The 22,662-nt window shown below is 48.4% G+C and overlaps 1 protein-coding gene across 4 annotated transcripts in view; it reads left to right on the top strand.

The window, feature by feature from the left end:
• The window catches only part of HPCAL1 (hippocalcin like 1), a 68,347-nt gene that overhangs the window by 30,341 nt on the left and 15,344 nt on the right, over nucleotides 1-22,662 (top strand). Inside the window, exon 1 of one of the 4 annotated variants that reach the window (XM_075497957.1) lies at nucleotides 18,657-18,724. The exons of the other annotated variants lie outside the window; for them this stretch is intronic. The gene's annotated coding sequence lies outside the window, so the exon portion shown is untranslated. Of the gene's footprint in view, nucleotides 1-18,656; nucleotides 18,725-22,662 lie in introns of those variants that run through there. 4 annotated transcript variants of the gene reach the window in all.

Genomic DNA, 22,662 nt, shown 5'->3' with positions numbered 1-22,662 from the left:
TATAATAATAATTCTGGACAATAATAGGTTTGCTTCCCTGGCTTGTGTGATGGCAATTCTGTTATTGCAGAGGTTTTGAGTTTAAGTCTCAATAAACTACAGGCACAAAGCCACTTACTGCGTCTATAGTTGAATACTGGCTTGATGGAGCTCCAAAATATTTTCTCTGCACTTGGAAATAGTTTCTCGTCCCCTAAAGGCAGCCCTGTGCTCTGATAGCAACACTGCCGTTGGAGAATGAGAAGGCTTAAAAACTGGCTCATACTGCACACTTTTTTAGTTCCAGCTTTCTCAGGTAAATGAATCACCTTTTCTTAATTCCACGTGGTGGAAGAAACAGTCATGACAGTGCTTATAAATGATGCAGTTTGCTTTTGCTCAGGATGCTGAAGTCCGGGAGTGAACTCCAGGCAGACATCTGTGCTATGTTAAGGTTATTCAGAGCAAAGCTTGGTTTTAGTCTTAACGTGTTTGCTACCAAATTTTAGTAGGTACATATGAGACAGACTGCTCCCACCCAGCAACAGATTATTTTGGTGGTATAGCTTTGGTGCCTGTTCCAAAATGACTCAGATGACCAGTGCTTAAAAATAAGCACCCTCCCCTCCTCCAAACCTCCGGGTGTGGGAGCCTGTGCTGCAACTCCTGCCCGAGGAGACCAGAGAGGGGTGATGGTGTGCTGAGGTCAGAAAAGGAACGCGAAAGTGCTGAAGGAGACCACCGAGAGCGGTCTTGCCTGTGGGTGTTGCGGGATGAGGCTACAGGTGGCAATTAATCCCATTTAATCTTATTTTTAAGATAGTTTGCTCCACGCATCGTCAGACTCTCTCATCATCCTGTTGTTTAGGTTTCTCTGTGAACTGGCGGTGGTCAGCATGTTTCAAAATATCAGCTTTCACGAAGCCGTGTTGATTGCAAAGCCCAGTCTTGTGCTGTTGCCGCGAGCGGTACGTAGACGTCCAACCCGAACAAACTAAGAGGTCCCCTCTCAGGTGTTTGCCCTGCTGAGAGGCTGTTCACCTCCCTCCCTGATGAGAAACTGCCCCACTTTCAGTTTTAGCTTACTCGTGGCCTGTTTTATAGTTTGGGGTTCTTTTTGTCAGTGCTATGGGTTTTTTCCATCTGCTGTTTACCATCCTGATGCAGTTACAGCAAAAGCTCCTCTCCCTTCTTGTGCTTTCGTTTTAAGATGCATCAGCCAAGTCCTGCTCGTCTGCTACTTTCCTTAGCCTTTTTTTTTTTTAAATTTGTACCGCTGAAGAGCATTTTGATCTTTGCTATTTATTTTTATTTGCATGATCTAATTCAGCTTGACTTTGGCAATTTCTCTTTACCCCTTTGCTTCCTGACCTCCGTGACACGGCTGTCTTTGCCGAGCAGCCCTTCCTTTCCATTCCTCGCAGGCATTCTGCTTAGTCCGAAAATCCCTTTTTTGGTGATTGTTTCTCCAGTTAGATCAGGAATCATTCCCTAGACGTCTCCCCCACTTTGCTTGGGGTTATAAGTACCAACTCTTTCTTTTTTCATCTTTGCCATAAAGATAGTCTAAGCTTCTTCCAAGTGTGTCCTTGAGTGCTTCAGTCCTGTTGACTTCCATGCCGAGTTCCTTTGATTCCTCAAAGCTCATGGGAAATTGAAAATACTAATTTCTGTGTTTCACTTCGGAGTATTCTTTGACCTAAACCACCTCTCCATGATTACGATCACCTCCAGAGTTACTTTCTGTGAGCACTTACAGCTACTTAGAGTGTCTAATTTAGTATTGCCCTTTTCTAGTTCAGCAGCTGGAGGATTACAGCTGCTGTCTGCTGCTTCCAGGAATATCTGCGGTCAGCTTTTAACATTAATAGTAGGTTCTTCAGTTGAATATTTTGGGAAGTTACAGTCCCACAGTAAGATAAGCCCTGTTAGCACTTTCATCTTGCTGTGGACCTTGCAATCTACACTGCACTCCCATGCAAACTCTGAAGGGTGCAGGACAACCCGTGGCGTTGTACCTCCTTCTCCCAAGCAGCGTGGACCCTATAGCACCATAGACCGGCCATGACTGCCATCCTCCAGAATTTCTTCTCCTTCTGCTTTGTGACTTTTGCATTGCATTGCCCTGGCTCCCAGTATCAGTATGTTAATCCTTGATCTTGTTTCTTACTCATCATCTGTGAATTTCTGGCTAATTATCTACCATCCTATCTGACTGCTGCTATTGATGTTAATATGCTTTTTGTTCTCCTAAGTTTGGATGATATTATGTGCTTTTTTTTTGTCCACGTTTACCAATCCCCCTGTCTGTTTATTAAAACCAGATGCGGGAATTAACTGATTTTCCTGATTATCCCCTCTCTAGAGGTTTTCTCTTTTTTTCTTTAGTTTAAAACTCTCAGCTGTGCCTGCTGTGATCACAGAAGGCCATCTCTCATCCACAGAGAACCGTCCTTTTTCCATGAATGCCTTCTGGTGGTGAACACTCTAAAACTTCCCTTGTAGGGTCAGTTCTTGAACCATGTGGATGACATTAACTTGTAATGGCTTTTCCTTCCTTTTGTAGTGTCAAAGGAAAGTCCCTGGGGATGAGACTTGGAGGCTAAGCCTGGTCTCCCCAGGCTCTCTCTGTAGCCTAGAGGGAGGTAGGCACACGAGGGAGCATCTAAAACAGGCTCCTGATCCAAATTGCCTTCCTAGTCTACTTCTCCCACTGGCAGAGAGACTATCCTCTTCTGGGCTAAATTTAGTCCTGAGCCTTGTTCATGCCTGTGGTTGAGTTCTCCATCTGCACACTGAGAGCAGGGGCACTTCATCTCTTACCAGAAGGCCAAAGATAAATCTCTCGGGGAACAAGGAACGTGAATACTCTTAATAATAAGGACCAAATAAAGTGGTGTAAGTAATCAGAGAGCTGAGAACAGTACAGTGGAGCAGCCAGGAGCACGGGATGGAAAAGGAGATCGAGAAGCAGAGTATGATGGAGAAAAGTCAGGCCCCCAACACATGAGCTGTGACCTTGCAATCGGAAACAGCTGAAAGACTTTCATGGTGCAAAGACATCTTGCAGCATCTCTCCAAGCAGGAAGAATGAGTCCAGATTGCTGTGTCTACAGAGGGCGATTGTTTTATTTCCCATTTAGAGGGTAGACACAAAATCAGATTTCCACTCTGAGTTGTCTGATATTTTTAGCCTGTGATTGGATTGCAAATGCACACTGGATATTTACATTTCTGGAAGCAGGCTCTGGTGCCATCTTCTTAACCAGGATCCAAGTTAATTTGCTGAGCTTCCAGATGGGAGCCATTCATTTCTCTATTACAAATTTGCAGGAATGGTTAATTTAATCTAGATTTTCTAGCTCAGTAGTTTGCCTATTCTAACATTCAAGCATTTTCCTTACCTCCTCTTCTGCTTTTTTCTTTTTTTCTTCCCCTTGAGCTGAATTATCCACTTGTGCAGAATAAAGAAAATGGGGTTTGCAGAAGGAGCCACCTGTCTGTCATCCATCCTGCGTGGAAGCACGTTGTCCTTCCATCCCCTACAGAAGGTTTCCTAAGAGGGGACTAAGCGCAAGGGGTAGCTGGTAGAGCTTCTTAGCCCTGTTTCACTTGGTTTGTTGAGGCTTATCAAATTTTGCTAGCTTCTTTGTTTTAAACTATTCAGTGATCACCTTATTCTGGTCTAGTACATGTGCTGAAGATGATGTTAAACTACTGGCTCTTTCTCTGTTGCGGGTAGATAAGGATATTTGCAGGGGGAGGCTCATAATTTTCCTTAGCAACATGCAGCCTCCAGTGCATTGAGTAACTTGTGATTGTATTATAGCCATTTCTTTAATGACATTTTAAACTGCATGTCTCTTTACAATCACTTCTGCCTGGGGTTCTTACCCATGCAAACACTATGTCTATCACTGCCATGGTGTGCAGTACAAACTGAAGAAGCAGGTGGGGTGCACGCAGGTAGGGTTAGCTCACAAGCTGGCCCCTTTCTTCATTACTGCATTTTCCATAACAGTTCAGACTGTGGTAGGAAAAAATGATGCATCACGTTTTAGCTACTCTAGTTTCAGAATGAGTGTATTGAACCAGCTTGAGGTCAACTTTATTATTTCTTCTTCTTGTGTTACGAATTCCCAGTGCTCCCAATAGCCGAACCGCATCCTAGAAAAACACAGAAGTGCTGCACAAAGAGACTGCATCCCTAAGCCCCGGAGACACAGCGTGCCCAGAGCAACAGGCACACTTGAGGGCCTGTCCTGAGCAGGTTGGGTCAGTGACCTGCAGTACTTAGCACATGGGTGACCATCTACAATTGTCCTGCGTGGTTCTTGTGTTGTTTATGGTCGTGCAGCAGTTGAAGGAGGCTGGGGTTAGTAGGCAATATGCAATATGAAACTGTCCTACTTCATTCCTTGCTCAGGATTGTTGCCTGTGAGGCAGCAATGATCGGGATGACATGATCACAGAATCGTATAGGTTGGAAAAGACCTTTAAGATCATCGAGTCCAACCATAAACCTAACACTGCCAAGACCACCACTACACCATGTCCCTAAGCACCTCATCCAAACGTCTTTTAAATACCTCCAGGGATGGCGACTCAACCACTTCCCTGGGCAGCCTGTTACAATGCTTGATAACCCTTTCAGTGAAGTAAAATTTCCTAATATCCAGTCTAAACCTCCCCTGGCACAACTTGAGGCCATTTCCTCTTGTCCTATCACTTGTTACCTGGGAGAAGAGACCAACCCCCACCTCTCTACAACCTCCTTTCAGGTAGTTGTAGAGAGCGATAAGGTCTCCCCTCAGCCTCCTTTTCTCCAGGCTAAACAACCCCAGCTCCCTCAGCTGCTCCTCATGAGACTTGTGCTCCAGACCCTTCACCAGCTTCGTTGCCCTTCTCTGAACCCGCTCCAGCACCTCAATGTCCCTCTTGTAGTGGGGGGCCCAAAACTGAACACAGTATTCGAGGTACGGCCTCACCAGTGCCGAGTACAGGGGCACGATCACTTCCCTAGTCCTGCTGGCCACGCTATTTTTGATACAAGCCAGGATGCCATTGGCTTTCTTGGCCGCCTGGGCACACTGCTGGCTCATATTCAGCCGGCTGTCAACCAGCACCCCCAGGTCCTTTTCCACCAGGCAGCTTTCCAGCTTTCCAGTGATAAGGTACCAGAAGACATCTTTTTGTTCTGCGTCTCTACAACATAAAGTCTTGCCGCCTCCTGGTCTGTGGCTCAGGCCCCAAGGTGCCGGGGTGATGCTTTCACCCAGGTGCTGCTCAACCCTTACAACAGTAGGGCAAAGTGGGGTAGTTGGCTACGCAGTCAGGAGGCTCTGGCTGCTCGCTTCTGGTAAAAATCATCCTTGGTACTTTTACATTTTGGGGATGGAAGTGTCAGTATTGGTTTTCTCCACAGCAGAGGAGTAGACAGGTTTTGGAGTATTTTATCAGGCGATGGAAGCGATGGGGGCTCGCTTCTGGAAGGTGGATGATGGAGCATGGGGCAGGGCCGGGTGAAGCGATGCTGCAGTTGTGCCCGGGAAGGCAGGCACGGGCTCGGCAGCGCAGCCCAGCCTCAGGACCGAGGGCAGGGGATATGTTTTGTACGTGCTCAAAGGGTCCAGGCACAACCCGGACCTGATTCTGAGCACCACCGGCAGGCTGTGGAACACCACAAAGGCAAAGGTGGCATGGTGGAAATGATACAGTAAAAAATTATTTGGCTAACAGTACTCAAGCCAGCATCTCAGGTTAACAGACAGTAACCCGGACAGAGTGGAAAATTATTTGAACTTATATAAATGGCACTGTAATATATATTTTATTGGACCATTGTTTTCCATCTTACTCTACCACTGTAAAAAAGGATGAATTTAAAGGAGAAAGAAACAGCATTGGTATTAGAAACAGAAGCTTCTGTAATGTAGCCGTGAGATAAGCTTGTTACATCGAAACGGTCAGCCTGGAAGAAGTTTTCTCCCCGCTGTGCTGCGTGTGCAAACTCATTAAGACCCTTCAGGAATTTCTCGCGGTCTCCTCTTGCCTTAGTGTGAATAGGACCCTAAAAACATGGGATTATGCCTGTGCTCCCCCCACTCGCAGAGCCTTACGGTGTGCGTGTGTTGTGAAAATTGCTCGGCGAGGCTGCCCTGCAGCAGCCGGAGCTGGTTCGGGCTACCTAGCAAATCCTATTAAGTCAGGAGTGTCAATACAATGTGTACAACTTTGGTTCAGAGGGGGCTATTTATAGCTGCAGTAAGAGTATTGTGTGCACAGGGCTTTTCTTTCACACCTAATCAGGGACCTTGGCAGATTCAGCACCCTTTACCTGCTCAGCAGCTCGGGCGCCAGACCTCTGAGAGCACCAGTGTTTTAGCTGGAAATCCTGGTCATCTTCTAAGGCCGTCTGAGGGCCATCGTGGAGGAGGACGTCGTGATTTTCTGCCTGCCTCTCTGTGCAGCATCTCCTCCTCTCCTGGCTCACTGGGTTCGGCGGTTTGGCTCTCCGGGCGTGCGGTGCCCCGCCGTCACCACGAGCACTGCGGTGGGAAGGAGGAGGGATGCCGTATATACGTCAGCAATGTCATTAAACTTCTCAAGCTCTCTCCACGATGAGTGAGCTTTCTGAAATGTTTTGGGGCAAAGTGCATAGGATCTGGAGTTTGGAGGGCCCGAATGTGGCAGAGCTCCAGGGGCAGGGTAACAAGGAGATGTGCTTGGTCTTCGTGGGAAGGATGATTTATGCACCCCATTGGCAACGTCAGTTTGTGGTTTTGGGGTCTGGCTGGGTAGATAGGAAGGACTGGCCTATAAGAAGTTTCCAGCCTGGGGTAATCCAGCCGTGGAGCGAGGACCTCCTTTGTGAGCGTGTGTTCACAGTCTGGTTTTAGGCTTTGGCGTTTGGCGAGCACGCTAATGGTACGTCAAATAATTGCCGCTAATTTAGTTTTAAAATAACACGGTGTTTAGTGGAGCACAAACAGCAGAGACCAGCGAGAACGTGCTCCTTCCCGCAGCTGGCTTAGGCTGGGGTCCCCCCACCACTGCTGGCCCCTGGGCTGCCGCCACGAAGCACAAACGTGTTAATAAAGTGTACGAGCTTTCTACATGCTTTACTGCATTACACTGAGCAAGTTGATTATAGGGATTGTTTATTTTATGGTTTTTTATACTCTTATTGGGAGCCATTTGTTAGTCTGCACGGCAATCTGATTAGCTGAGAGTTGCTAGCTCTCTGGTATATGTTGACCTATAAAGTGAAGGATGCAGCGATAAACACAGTCTATTTGGCTGCTGGAGAAGTCTGTAGGCTTCTTTGGAGGCTGGAAAGGAGAGGTTTTGGCACTTAAATGCCTTTTCCTTGGGAACTTGCCTATGTTCAGCACGGGGGGCCTGCGCCGGCATCCCTTGCGGGGGCTGGCAGCCCATTTCAGCCCACAGGCATTGCTCTCCGCTGCTGGAAATCTGGGGTCTGGGTGTCAGTGGGTCTCTGTGCCCAGCCCAGTGCTGAACTGAGAAGGAGCTGCCTTACTACAGGTAGTCTCGTGTGGGAAGGGAGCAGGACGCTCGTGTCACTGCAGCCACAAATCTGCCCCGTCGGCAAAGCGGTGCGGCAAAGCCTCAGGCAGCGGGAAGGGGAAAGGCGCTGCTTCTGTAGACAAAGGGAGTAGGGAATTGTAGCTGACTGTGGTGCTTCTGCCATGCTTCCTAGAAGTAAGCATGACGCTCCTTGCAGAATGTGGTTCGTTAGTTACGTAGGTTTAAATTCAAGTCTCCTTCAGGGTATGAGGGCACAGCATAAGGCTTCCGCTTCGCCCAGCGAATGCACCTCCCCATTGCTCCACATAAAATAACTTCCAGTTTTTAAGCAAAGGGATATTTGACCTTGGTCTGTTGCTGGAGGGTATTGAATGGCCACTGGACACGAGCAGTTAAAATAAGGACAAGGTGACTAATGACACCTGCAGCCTTGCAGTGATATTTTTGTGAAATGTCTCCAGTGTAGCAAAAGCCCAGGGCTGTTCTCGCCAGTATCCTCTTTTTTTTTTTTTTTTTCCTTTTTTTCTTAATTACAACAAAAGATTTAATTTTTTGTTAACAGTCTAGGAAAAACCTTTGTCGATAAGGCTAGCAGAGGCTGTGGAGAGCTTTGCCCTCTGTGCTGGTGCATTCAGGACGCCGCTGCCAGTGTCACGTGGGATGAGGTGGTTTGGGGCAGCAAACTGGTGCTGCTCCTGTCCCCATCCCGGCAGCCTTGGAAGAGGCCAGGCCTCCATCCAGGGCAGGATAAAGGTATATTTTTAACCACTGTTTTGGCAGGATGAGTTCAGCTGCTTGGTCAAGGTGGATCTGGGCTGCAGCGTGCCTGAATGGTGTGTCAGTGTGCAGCCTGCCCTGGTCCCTTCTGGGTGCCCCAATACATTGACTTGTTTAGAAAATCCAGTCTGGCTGGTTGAGATGGGCCAAAGAGGGCTGAGCGAGAGTGAAGCAAGGGGTGGTTGTTAGCTAACGTATTCTGCTGTCCTAAAGCCAGCCTGTGTCTTACCATGTGTTTGTTGGGTTGGACTGGCAGAAGATGTCCACATGTCTCTCTGCTTCTTGAGGTGCACAAAAATATTTGGCAGCCTTTCCAAAAGATTGTTAAATTACTTAAGGTATCTGCAAGGCTGCATTGAATCTACTTTTTTTTCTAGCGTAGAGGACCACTGAGTGGTTAGAGTGGCCCAACCATCTTAGGTTCCGCTTTTTTGTATTCACAAACATCTTTTTGTTGAGGTTGTGGAGCAAAGCTTGTGTGTCTTCAAGCCTTGTAGTGCTTGAACCTATTGAAGCTGTCCAGTCCATCCCTGAGCTACTGTGCAGTGGTGTACCCACCAAATTCTTCTTGTCATGGAGGTAGAAATCAGCACTGAGATAGTATAAAAGAGGCAGATGCCTTCTTGCAGTTTCAAGTGGCTCCATTTTATCTTTGAAGTTTGCTTTCATCAAAATGACGGCTTACACTTGTCCAAGCAGTATGGCATCCAGCAAGGAGTGAGGGCATTTTTCTGCCTGGGATTAGGCATTGCCAGTCACGTCAGGGCGGTGCAGAGCTGGCATGGCGTTTGCAAACGATCACTCATAAAACCCTTGCTGTGATTAATTAGGGTTTTCAGAGCTCTGAAACAGTCATTTCTAAATTAATAATGTTCACATCTAAGTGGCCCTCCGCTGGTGTGGGGTTTCTCTTTGAACAGAGGTTGAAACAGGTAATTTTGCCATTAGAGCCTGAATACGTAGCCACATCAGGCTGTGGGCACAAATTGGGTCTTGTGTAAATGTGTTTGCTCCTTGAAGGTTTTCTTCTCTTTGATGCAGAAGTCTTGCTGCTGTAGGTGTAAATGTGTATGCTGACCTAGTGCCCCCCTTTTTTTAAAGAAAGATCTGTGAATTTCCAATAGACACATTTTGGAAAACCAGGGGATCTTTCAACTTTTTATCTTCATTTTACCTTTGAGGGAAACTAAGTGCTATACCAGAAATTCCCAGGTGGATGGATGACCAGCTGGGTGGTCTCCTCCTAGCTCCAAAAATTCAACCTGGGGAGCTGTAGACTGCAAAACCATCAACTGCTTGGAAACCCTTCAACACTTTCTACTTGCCTCTGTCTCTGAAACTAAAGTTTGGGATGTCTCTTGAGATCCTGTATCTTGTTTAACCAAAACACCCAAAGATACTACAAGTAATGATGTCTGAGGAGCTGCAGGAGGGAAGCAACAGCCAACTCCTGGCTAGTAGGGATTCAAAACTGCGTTTGAACTGGTGGGAAGAGACAAATAATCCAACGCTAGCTCTTCTTTCTCTGAGATGTCTGCAGTGAAGCTTTGGAGGTGAGAGCTGCATCTTCTGCTGGTGCTGGATGTCCTAAGCCTGGATGGTTTGGGGGGGAGGGGGTGGTGTGAAAGGGGGAGACGAGCTGAGAGCAGAGCCGCCTGCTGCTTTTACGCCGTAGCAGCGCTAAGGATGCGTTCCCTTTCCGAGCTCTCTCTTGGGGCTTTGCCTGCTTCTTTACTTGAGAGATGTAATTCGGTGTTGGAGAGCCTCTTATTTTGCCCGTGTAGGAATGGGGCTGTTGAGGGGGCTAATGGAAATATTCAGGGTGATGGGGTGATGTCTGTTCTCCACCATTGCCCAGGAATTTCTGAGTGTTGGAAGGATGTAAAATGTAAAACCCATCGCTGGGCAGAGTGAGGGTGAATATGTGGTTTGTGCACGTGTTTTCGCTTCATATTTAAGAAAAAAAAAATAATCTAAAAATAAACTGCGGGCTTGCCTCCGCTTCCTGGTTCGCACGGGGCTGCCGCAGAGCAGCTGGAGGGATGGGGCGGCCGGCCCGGCCTGGGGAAGCCCCCGCCTGAGCCCGGGGTGGCTGGAGGGGCGAGGTGAGGGGGTGAGCGGGGGGCGGCCGGCACCCCCCGGGCAGCCGCCGCGGAGCGGGGCTGATGGCCCGCAGCCGGCTGGTCTCGGGGTGTGGGAGGGTCACGCTGCTGTCGGTCGGTACATAGGCACCCTGTGGGTGTCTGTCCTGCGTGGGGTGGCTGCGCAAAGTCCCTCTGCAAATATACATCGTGGCGTGGTGGTGTGAGCCTGTAGGTTCTCCGTCGGTCCCGAGCGTATGAGTTTTGGTGGGGAGGGAGGTGGTTGGCTTTGAACCCTAAATTGTAGAGAGTGGTTCGGAGGTCTGGAGTGGAAGAATCAGCTCTGGGTGAAACGGGTGAGCAAGCCGAGCAACAGTGAAGCCATCAAAAATGTGTAACATAATGGCAGCCTCTCATGCCGGTGCAGCAGCGTGGTGTTACGGTGGTGGAACCGGCGCCGAAACTTTGCTCGAGAGCTGCCAAGATGCTGAGCAAGAGCAGCCGGGCCAGCTCCTGGGGGGCTTGCTCTGCGGGCAGGGAGGAGCAGAGTGGCGCTGGGGCGGCGTGCTGCGCTGGTGCTAGGAGAGCTGCAGACGGGAAGCGAGAAAGGCAGTGCCCGCCTGAAACCGCAGGGCAGTGTGCTCATCGAGAGATGCCCTGGGAGCTTATTTTTTCATTAAGGTTACTATGACGCTTCCTAACGTGTTGCTTCCTCCTCCCCCTCCCCCCCCTTTTTTTTTTTTAAAGAAAACCTAATTATATTGTGCAGGGGATGCACAGGCGATTAAAATGTTCGTAATACTAAAGTGTTTACAAGTAAGCTGGCAAAGGCAATAGGAAGTTGCGTAGTTTTCTCTGCTCTTTACAGACCGGATTGAAACTCCCCTAGCTTGTGGTCAGCAAGATGTTGCAGAGCCTGGTTCTGGCCTGAGCTGCCAGCAGAGACCTTTACTTTCTTCTCCGTGTAAGCTGAATCCATTTTACTCCATGAACCTTGTTTTTACCTCCATGAACCTGTCTTGCTTGTCTCAAATCCAGAAGCTGGTGGTTTGGAAAGATTTCTCTGAAAGTCCTTCTAAGTTTTATCAGTGATTTCTCGTCACTAGTCCTACTGATATATATAATCGTCTGTGTATTTACATTGCATATTTATACTTCACAGCTTGTTAGTTCTCAGAGGTTTAGCAGCCTCCTGCAAAAACTTGCACTGATGTGGAATCAGTGGCTTCGGTCTTTTGTGATCTCGGTTTTCTGACCTGTATTAACGTATTTTTCCCCCAGCCTGGAGGAGATAGTGCTTGCAGGTTCAGGCTGGCGGAGCGGCACTGGGGAGGTATGGGCTTGCCGAGCAGTGGGTTGCCCAGCTGGGGTGGCCACTGAGAAGCATCTGGCACTTTGAAAGCATTAGTGGAAGATGGATGTATATGTAAAAGGTACTTTAAAAAGAGCCTGGAACTGGCAACGCATCTGAATAGCAGAGCTGCAATGGGGGAGCATCTTGCCGTACTTGGGGCTTTTCTGAGCAGGGATAAATTTGATGGGTACAGTTTAGTTTCTGGGTGACTGTAGGCAGTTTTGCACAAGTAATCATGAAGGGAGTAATCGTGGGTGGAAAGGGAAGCATGGCTAGTGTGGCAGAGCAGGGCTCTGATGAGTGTCGCAAATGATCTGTGTTTCTTTCCACCTTTTTTCCTCCGAAGAAAGTCCAAGCCCTGGCGGCTCTGTCTCTGCTGCACGCCCCGTGCTTCGGAGCTGCTGCAGCCGCCTGGGGGGATGCTCAGGGCTGCAGCCACCGGGTACCAAAGCACCCAGCCGGGAGGAGATGCTCCTGCATTCGAGTGTGGCACGAGGGACGGGTGTTTAACGAGGGCTGCCATCGTCTCGTCCTTGCTGGTCACAGCCCAGAGGTGGCTAGCTGCTGCTTCTTAACCGTGGGTTACTCATCCGCTTGGTTTTCCTCTGTGAGGGAAGAACTGGTTATAGTGCAGGGATGCTCCTTGGTGTATTCGGCGGTTTCAACTCGCCTTGAATTTTGTGATTAATTGCTGCAGCAATTGAATTCGGTGTCTGAAGGCAGCACCGCAGTCACGCGAGGTGCTTGGGAGGGGACTACAGCAGTTTTTTCTATTTAGCTTCTCTGAAGACTTCTTTTCGTCTTGCCAGTTTGGCCAGTTTTGTTGTTGGTTGGGTGGGTTTTTGATATTTTGAGGTGTGTATGTGGTTTTTTTGTTATTAAAGAAAAGATGTAATAATAGCTCCTTGCCTCTTTAATGTAATGTAATTACACAGAGGAGCGAGCTATTGAATGGTTCTGGCTAAAGCTGTGAAAAAGAATAAATTTAACTGCTGTTATATGAAAAATCTTCCTTCTTCTGCTTTTATGATGATGACTGTCCATTTGTATTTTAGCATCTGTTCCTGTAGGAATGTGGAAACAAATGAGCTGGCTCAGCAGAAACTGAAACCCAAACTAATCTCATGCCGGAGTAAATGCTCAATAGTCTCATTGTCCTTAGGCACTTCAGCAGCAAACAGAGAAAAAAAAATCAGCATTAAAAACCAGAATAGATGGCAGAGAAGGCATCAAAGCCTTTTTGTTGTTTTCCCCAGCGCCCCGCAGGCACCACACGTGTGCCCGGCAAGCACAAAGCTCGGCAGCAAACCGCCGGGAGCTTTGCCCTGCTGCTGGGGGTGCCAGGCACGGGGTCCCGCAGCCGGGGGTGCCGGATCCCGGCTTCACCATCACCGGCAGGGCAGCCGGTTCCTGCCAAAGCTCTTTATGAGCTTTCCGAGGCTGGCTGCCGAGCATCCCGCAGAGTCCTCCCGTCCTTTCACCCTGCGCTTCCCCACTTGCGTAACTGACTTAGGCGTGACCCTCCCTGCTCTCCGTGCCGTGTCTTCGGCACTTGTGCATCGCTTGGCCTCTTTGTTTCGATAAATAACTTTTCAGCCAAGTCACACCTTAGGTGAGGCTGGGAGTGTTTCGAAGCAGAGACGCTAAGTTTACATTCTTGCCTATTTAATTTTGCAGATCTGTTTCATACCTAAACTCAGTGAGGTTATTTACCGAAAGTATGTGGAGAATAATATTTCTCATTTAAAAAACATACCAGTTGCTTGTGAACTCTTGATGCTTCCTCTGGCCAGAAACTGAAAGTGGAATGGATTTTTTTTTTTTTTTAATTACTTTATCAGACTGAGAGAAATGTAGAGATTAGTAGAGCATAAACAGAAGGAAGTAAAGTAGCTCTCAAGTGTTTTAATGATCTGAGTAGCCAGTCTGTTTAGTATGAGTTGTCATCCAGCCTTCAGTTTGGCAGTTAGGGGTTTAGTTTGTTAAATTAAATAAAGCATTGAAATGGAGTTTCTAGAAATTGTGGTCCAGCTTAGCTGTGCATACATTCTTCAGTCCCACATGCGGGGTTGCTCGGTCTGTTCTGGTATTCCCTGTCTGGGCTTCTCCTTGCGAGGTGGTGTTGTGTATTTTAATTTATTAATGCCATAGACAGTGGGATTGAGTGTGCCCTCAGCTAGTTTGCAGATGACACCAAGCTGAGTGGTGCGGTTGATACGTTTGAGGGAAGGGATGTCATCTGGAGGGACCTTGACAGGCTTGAGGAGTGGGCCCATGTGGGCCTCATGAAGTTCAACAAGGCCAAGGGCAAGGTCCTGCACTTGGGTCAGGCAACCCCCAGTATCAATACAGGCTGGGGGTGAATGGATTGAGAAGGACTTGGGGATACTGGTGGACAAAATATTGGACGTGAGCCAGCAACGTGTGCTCGCAGCCCAGGAACCTAATTGTGTCCTGTGCCGCACAAGAAGGAGCATGGCCAGCAGGTCGAGGGAGGTGATTCTGCCCCTCTGCTCCGCGCTGGTGAGACCCCACCTGGAGTCCTGCGTCCAGCTCTGGGGTCCCCAGCACAGGAAAGACATGGACCTGTTGGAGCAGGTCCAGAGGAGGGCCACGAAAATGGTCAGAGGGATGGAACACCTCTCCTGTGAGGAAAGGCTGGGAAAGTTGGCGTTGTTCAGCCTGGAGAAGAGAAGGCTCCAAGGAGACCTTATTGTGGCCTTTCAGTACTTAAAGGGGCCTACAAGAAAGCTGGAGAGGGACTTTTCACAAGGGCATGTAGTGATAGGACAAGGGGCAATGGTTTTAGACTGAAAGAGGGTAGGTTTAGATTAGGTATAAGGAAGAAATTCTTTACTATGAGGGTGGTGAGACACTGGAACAGGTTGCCCAGAGAAGCTGTGGATGTCCCATCCCTGCAAGTGTTCAAGGTCAGGTTGGACGGGGCTCTGAGCAACATGGTCTAGTGGAAGGTGTCCCTGCCCACGTCAGGGGGGTTGGACTGGATGATCTTTAAAGGTCCCTTCCACTCCAAACTATTCTGTGATTCTGTGATTATTCCTGTGAGATCTGGTGCCAAAATCTGCATTTGTTTACTGGCAAAGGCTGCAATGTTTCTTAGCTGATATTTACACTGTAGTTGAACAACTGTTGGCACTGCTGCTTGATGAAGGTAAGCAAAATTCCTGTGTCTGAGAGGAAAAAATGTTCTTCAAGTTTAAGACATGAGACATCTAATATTTTCAGTCAGGGTAAATTTAATGATATTTTATGGGCTGGGAGGCAATGGTAGGAAAGAGGTCTGTAATGTTTTGAAGGAGAGGAAGCAGATTTTTTTTTTTTTTTTTTTTTAAGCTTGCCAAGTGTTGCCGTTTATCAGGCAGCTCCTCTTTATCCCCAGCCCCTGTCCTTGGGCCCGCCCAGGACTGATTTTAAAGGACCCTCCACCTCGTTGATGCAGGGTGATGTTTGCTGCAGCAAGATGTGTTTCCCCAGCTGGCTGCTTGGCAAAGCAGGGTAGTCCCATCAGCTGCCTGTTGTACTTAAATTATCTGCTTATTGGCACAGCGACAGGCTCTTTTTAGTCCCATGCGTGGTGCCTGGCATGGTGGAGGCCAGATCTCAGCTGCGTCTTCTCTGCATCACAGCAGGAGCCCTCCAGCATCCTGCTTTTGGGCTGGGGCAGCCCCTGGCAGATGCAATCCCCATTGCAGAGCCAGAGCAGTGGACTTCCAGTGGTTAACTTTTAACACGTACCAGCCTCTGATGTGCTTTTAGCAAAGAAACGGCAGCTCCCACCGCTTGTGCAGATGCGTGAAACCAGGCTACTCGTGTTAAACGTAGCGCTGGCTGGAGTGTGTGCGCGCCGTGGTTTTCTCCGGGAAAGCTGCAGGCTTGGAAACACTGGCTGCAACAGCGGTGTCGTGAAATTGTATGTGTTTTAGTGGGGTTATTTGTGGGTAAGGAGTGGTGCTGTGTTGTTGAGGAGGTCTGTAAGCGCTGCCTGCGGTGCTCCTGGCAGCCCCCGCGGCTTCGTGGTGCAGCCGGGAGAAACGTGCTGCTGCAGCTCCCCTCCCTGCTAGAAGGAGCAGCTCTGGTCGAGAAACAGTCGCTTTTTATAGGAAAAGTAGATCTGGGGGACTTATGCATGCATCAATTTTATTAACTGGTGTGCTGAGACATGTAGGGGTTTTTGAAGCTTTTTCACAACTCGTGTGTCAGAAGCGATGGGCCGTTGGAGCAAGCGCCCGGCTGAGCAGGCTTGTGCCTGGCCAAAGCTACTTGTATGCCCCAACATACGTTCAAACACCATTACAGTGTAGACCAAAGTTTTGGCAAATGATCAAACTTGCGGTATTTTTGCATGGTTTCTCCCCATCCGTTTGCTTGCACGGCGACCCAATCCAGGGTGCCTTTCTGGTTTGCAGAGGGTCCTGCCGTGTTGCTCTGGTGCGAGCGCTGCTTGGAGCTAGGGGAGGAGTTGTGCCAGGCCACCGCAGTCCTGCCCAGGGGGTGAAGCAGCAAAGGGCATGCTTCTCTTGATGTCAAAAGAAAAAAAAAAAAAAAAAAAAGTGCTTTTCTCAGTGGCAAATCTCTCATTGACTGCAAGCACCGTGTGTCTGTAAGTGTGCATGAACACGTGTTTGCTGAAGAGTTTCCCCTGCCCATACAGCAGATCCCAAGGCCCCTCACGCTCCAAGGGGGCTGCAACCTGGTCGTAGCATTCAGGGTTATTTTCAGTCAGCTTTTTCACTGCTCTAGTAACGGGGGATTTTTTTTTTTATTTTCAGAGCAAACTGCCTAATGGCCTTTCTGTTTGTTACAGCTGTTCCTCTGATGTGCCAGATCTGAATCTCCCCCTTTAGGGGGGAAAAAAACTTATTATGGGTAAAACACAAATATATGTGTGTGAGAAGCTGCACTTGCTGCACATGTTTTCTAGTACACAGATCCTATTGAATAACAAATAGAGAATGATTGTGGTCTCCCCTACTTAAGGCTGTGGTTAGATCTGTTTGGTTTGTTGGTTTTGTACAAGCCTGCTGTTTTGTTTATAAAAGAAATAAGCCACTATTCCCGGCTCTCCCACTGGATGGGTGGTAGATGTGGTCCTCCCCGGCCACCCGACACTTATAGCTGAAGAAGAAACTGGAAAATCCTTGTGTGACATGCACCGCTAGGTTTTACATGTGGAGATGTTCCAGGAATGTGTTGGAACGCTTATTTCTTAATGTTTTTCCACTGAGCTTCACATCTCTTCCATTAGACCTTATCAGCAGATAGGTTTTGAAGCTCCACGTTTGGGAGTGCGCAGATCAGGTGTCTGATGCCATGGCACTGGCATTTGTCGTTAACTTGAAAGAAGATCAGGACATGGTTTTGAGAGAGTTGGTTAACCCTGGGTGTGGAAGCCACAGAAAAGGTGTGAAAAGCAGGGGGAGTCCGTGTCTGAAGGGGGAGAAGCTGCTCATGTGGAATTGTGGAGAAGAGCCTGGGCAGACCTGAACACAGATTGACCCAAGGCACTAAGGTGAAAAGACAAATCCCCTCCTTGGATGAGTTCCCTGTGCAGATAAGGAAACTCGGTGTCACTGGGCAGGCGTGGGCGAGACCTCGTCCAAGACGTTGCTGTGTGGTCCCGGTGGCCAGGAGTTGGGAGGCTGTCGCTGCACTAAGCACAGAGGAGGATTCCTACAGCACGGGGAAAGGAGAATGTGTGTCTGAGAGGGGGTGAGAAGAACCTGGTCAGTTAAGCCAGGAAAGCCAAGGCTGATGTGGGAGTGATGGCTCTCTATACGTGTGTGTAGCCGAGGGGAGGTTGTAGAGATTACATTGGGACCAGATCAAATGCTGCAACCAGCACTGAATACATTCAGGCTGGAAGTCTGAGCTGTTGGAGGAATCAGGCCTGGGACTGGGCTGATGGGAGCAAAGCCTGGCTGGCTTTTGAGATGAAGCTCAAGAAGAAAGTCAATGAGTGATGCTCCATCTGCCATACCAGGACCTGGACCTGGTGACCTGGATGGTCCCTTCCCCTGTTGAATCCCCACTGTTAGCTCAGCCGAGTGAGGGGAAATTGCCAGCACCATTAGTTTGGCCTCACCGGTCACACCAGGAGGAGTAAAGCTTGCCTGGGTTATGCACAAGTGGCCGTTGTGTCTCGGCAAGAAGCAAGAAAAGCATCCAGTGCAGGGGGACAGCCAGGGCTTTCCAGTGCCACTCGTACCCCGGTGTGACAGATGAGCTCGTTTGACGTCAGCTCCCCTAATGCTTACCTAAGCATCCAAACACACATCCCTGTGACACTTTAAGGGCCTCAATGTGACTGTATTTCCAAGAGGAGCAGCTCATCCTTAGGAATATTGAAAATAATGAGTATTGACTGCATAAAGGGTGAGTATATTGAGATACATCCACCCTGGTATAGCTCTGTACGGAAGCCATTAGGACAAAGCTGAGTAACGGAAGCTTATAGGACACTGAGACAGTTTGGAAGCAACGAGAAAAAGAGAAATAACCTATAGCAGCTGAATCAAATTTGCAGGAATGGTGGCAGTCAGCATCTTCGCCTCGGTGCATGCCCGTGGTGGACATGCCGCCTCTCCAGGGCTGGCACTCGGGCAGGTCTGCCCCTCTCACCCCTGGCTGCGAATTCAGTGTTGTCACGGGCTGTTTCTCACTGCACTTTGTCTAATTTCAGCCCAACAAAGCTGCCTTCTCAGCTGAGTGCTCACCGTATTGCCATAATATGAATTAGTAGAGATAACCTGGGAGTTCTATAACAACAGTACATTTACTGAGCGCATTTTGTTGTCTAGTGAACCCAGAAGCTGGCAGATAATTGCTATGAGAAATAGTTTTGACTCTTTTCCTCCCTTGTAAAACCGGGGAGGAGTTGATAACTTTATCTCTCCCAGTTTTGGGCCAAGCGCAGTTTCGATGGCTATCTCGGCAGGACAAAACCACAGACGTCTGTTCCAAACCGGTGGGTAATTGCTTTGTGCAAAGCCATTCATGAACTAATTTTTTCCTCCAGGAAGGTGAAGCTTGTTTATTCAATCCCATTTCAAAGCAATGCCATTTCTTTCCAGAGACTGTAGCAGAAATGTGTGCACAACTCGGTTCTTTCCTACCTGCCTATATCTTAGTTTTTGTTTTGAGAATATAATTTGGAATATATTTTTTCCGCATTGCTTCTTAATCTGTCTAGCCTGATATTTTCCAAACCTGTGGTTTCCTTCCTACTCTCCCTTATTTTTCCATTATTAAATCTTCCAGCCCATTGACAATATCTGAGATGTAGATTTAAGCAACTTTGGCACAGCACAAGTCGTCTTCTCTTGGGTTAATAGGTAATGGGTGCTCCAGCACACTAAGGATGGGTTGAAAAATGACAAACAAGCTTCTTCCCTCAGGCTGATACTGGGGATGGAGAACAGGGCAGGCGAGAGTTGTGACAACTGAATATATACATTAAAAATTGACAGATAACTGATGCAGAACTGTACACAGAAAAGATCTGGGTGGTCTGTAAATATGTATTACTGTATTTAGGGTCTGATTCTGTTACATCCAAGCAAAGTAAATATTCCATCGGTATTCATTAGGAGTGGGGATTTTTTTGGTCAATGCCAGTTACTCGCTTATCAGTACTGTTGCCCAACCTACAGGTTTTCCTGGCTCCAATGTTCGTGGTCTACACGTGGGACCGTGCGAGAGGCAGGAGGGAGGCAAGGGGAGAAGGTCCGGTGTGGCTGCAGAGGTGGGGAGGGAGGGAAGGAGCTGGGAGGGAGGGATGGAGCAGGTTGAGTGTCTCCATCCATCAGAATAAAGGGGCTGTTGCAGCCCTATGGGCCATACGAGAAAGGGCTAAAAGTTAAATGGGGCTGAGAAATAGTGTGATGTCGAGGTGACATTGCAAAGTGTAAATGTAGTTCTTTATTTTCCTTTATCAGCAAAGGATGTTCTCAGGGGGGCAAGTCTGGCTCCACACCTTTAGTAGGGGAGCTGAGAGCCCTGTCCCAGGCTTTCCACGGGCTTTTTTTATCTGGATGGTGTCGGTCGTGCCGAGACTGTGGGCAGCCTTCCCATTCCCACCGACGTGGTGGGAACGGCAGCAGGGTGGCTGCATCCCATGGGAGACCCCCAGCAGCCTTCAGCCGGGTCCCAGCCAGATAGGACTTTCTTCCAGCGGCAACCTTTTTGGTCTTCAGCAGGGCTCCGGAGGAGGGTTATTTAAAGCCCTCGTCTTTTCTGTGGAGTATAGGAAGTCGGAAGCGCTTCCTCCCTGTAGATCTCTGTCCAAAGCTTTTGTCCGCTTCCTTACAGTCCCACCCTGCTTGGATTCTGTCATGGTTTAACCCCAGCCGGCAGCTAATCCCCACACAGCCGCCTGCTCACTCCCCCCTGGTGGGATGGGGGAGAGAATCGGAAGGGTAAAAGTGAGAAAACTCGTGGGTTGAGATAAAGACAGTTTAATAGGGAAAGCAAAGACCTCGCACGCAAGCAAAGCAAAACAAGGAATTCATTCACTACTTCCCATCTCCAGGAAAGCAGGGCTCCATCACGCGTAACGGTGACTTGGGAAGACAAACGCCATGACTCCGAATGTTGCCCTCTTCCTTCTTCGCCCAGCTTTATAGGCTGAGCATGACGTCATATGGTATGGAATAGCCCTTTGGTCACTTGGGATCAGCTGTCCCAGCTGTGTCCCCTCCCAACTTCTTGTGCACCCCCAGCCTACTCGCTGGTGGGGTGGGGTGAGGAGCAGAAAAGGCCTTGACTCTGTGTAAGCACTGCTCAGCAATAAGTGCTCATCCCTGTGTTATCGACACTGTTTTCAGCACAAATCCAAAACAGCCTCATACTAGCTACTATGAAGAAAATTAACTGTATCCCAGCCAAAACCAGCACAGAGTTGCTCCAAAACCCAGCATGCCAGGGCAATGCACCATCATTCAATGGGGTCATCCTCAGCTGTGGCTTCTCTCCTTTTCCAAAACAGAAGGTTTTGGCACGAAAATGCCGAAGAGGTGCATCCTGGGCTGGGTTATGGGGTATATAAATGTCCATCTGTCCGCCGTGCCCCACCACCCCTCCTGTAATTGGAAATGTTGGTGCTGCAGAGAGGAAATACAGGGGTCAGCCTTCCTTTGGGAGCCCAGTTGATGCTTGCTGCTGCATTTGAGTTGTGAAACTTAAGGGAGATCTCAAGATAAGTCTGACAAGTCACGATCTCTGCGATAGAGGGTCAAGAAGCTTAAAAAAAAAAAAAGTCAACCACAAGGATGTGAGGGCCTGAAGTGCTTTTAAGGTACTGCCTACTCTCTTCAGAGCATGGGGGAAATGTGGGACTACTTCTGTTGTGCTGGGTGTATCTCAGGAAAGTCCAGCGGCAGGATCGCGCCTGTGTTCGCAGAGGTGAGAGAGAAGAGGCTGAATGGGAGGCTCAGCCAGGGCAGAGCATCAGCTGGAGGATCTGCCTGGTGCCTCCATGGTCCGGACTGCCTTCAGCTGAGCAGGTAAAACTTCACCGTCCTCTGGCAGGAACCTCTTCCCCGATGCCACTGTGACTCCAAATATCTACATCAGTTTTGGAGCTGACTCCTCTGATCCTGAAAGTGATACGTTCGCTGTCCTTCCCTTTTCAACATACATACTGCCAACAAAAACCTGTTAGCAGGCTTCAAGGCGAATGGAAGCGGCCTCGCTCTTAGGTGCTGAGAGATGATGTCTGCACACCCAGGAGAAAGCATCACGTCAGAAACTTTCAATTAGTGCACCATCCTCCACCAGCGTAGCCCTCCTTTTAGCCACCGCTGCGTCCTTTAAACACTTTTTTCCTGTTCCTCTCAAGAGGAAAAAATAAATGATAAATTATTGTGTTGATGCTAGGCAAATGTTGCACTTACGGAAAGGTCTTGTTGACATGGTTTCTCACACAGGATACCTTCTCCCTGTGCAGAAAAGTTGCTGAAAATTTCCAGGAAAATAGATGTGTCATCCCTAGGGAAGGGAGATTTAAAAAAAAAAAAAAAAAAAAAAAAAAGACAGCCTGGTGGCTAGTCTGGATCTTGGTTTCTGAAAGATGCAGAAGTTGGTGAAAATGTTTGGTTTAGTGGGATTTTCTGTAGCCCTGTTAAAAGTGGAGCTGATGAGTAGTTGATATCAGGTATGGCTTAGGGTCTCTTCAGAGACCAGAGTAATAAATGAAAAGATCAAAAAGTGGCTGAGGTCAGTATCCTGGCATGGCCAGACCCAGAAGAGCTTATCTGTCCATGGCCTGATGTGTTAAAACCTTGCCAATGACGTGCTTTTTTTTTTTTTTTTTTTGCCTTTGCGGAAACAAAGTTCATGAAGATAGTGCCATCTGAAAGGGAGACTGTAAGGCGGTATCAGGAGTGGGTTTTCTCCCTCATCCCTTTCTCCCCCCATGAATGTCCACCTTCAGCATTGCTGTTGAGAGAAGACACTCATTTCCTGTTTTTCCAGCCGAGACCTTCACCGATGTGGCACCGAGCGGTGGGACAGGATGTGCCCCCACTGTGGTCTCAGGTGGAGGTCAGCTCTTCTCATCCCACGCCTGTTGGGGTGCTTCCTGCTGCAAACCCATCGCATCTCCTTCCTGTTACCGAACTCAGTTAGGGATGAAAATACACCCATTTGGCCACTACTGGCATCACTTATATAAATATAAAATTCAGCATGATTTGATTTTCCATTTGCTGTCTTACCCAGCCTGCTGACAGAGACTCCGTTCCAGGCAGCCCTCACCTGCGGCGCTCAGAAAAGCGTATTTTGTGTGGATATTGCTGGGGATGGAGCCCTGTGGTGGAGGTTAATGAAAAAAGTGATGTCTTAAATGCGGATTGCATGGTTTGCTTCCGAGATGATTTGCATTCAAGTGTTGAATGCCATGCAGAA

Source organism: Mycteria americana, chromosome 3, assembly GCF_035582795.1.
Source record: "Mycteria americana isolate JAX WOST 10 ecotype Jacksonville Zoo and Gardens chromosome 3, USCA_MyAme_1.0, whole genome shotgun sequence".
In the NCBI taxonomy this organism is placed as follows: Eukaryota; Metazoa; Chordata; class Aves; order Ciconiiformes; family Ciconiidae; genus Mycteria; species Mycteria americana.
Note: the sequence above shows the minus strand (reverse complement) of the source record. Positions and strands in the feature narration are given on the sequence as shown.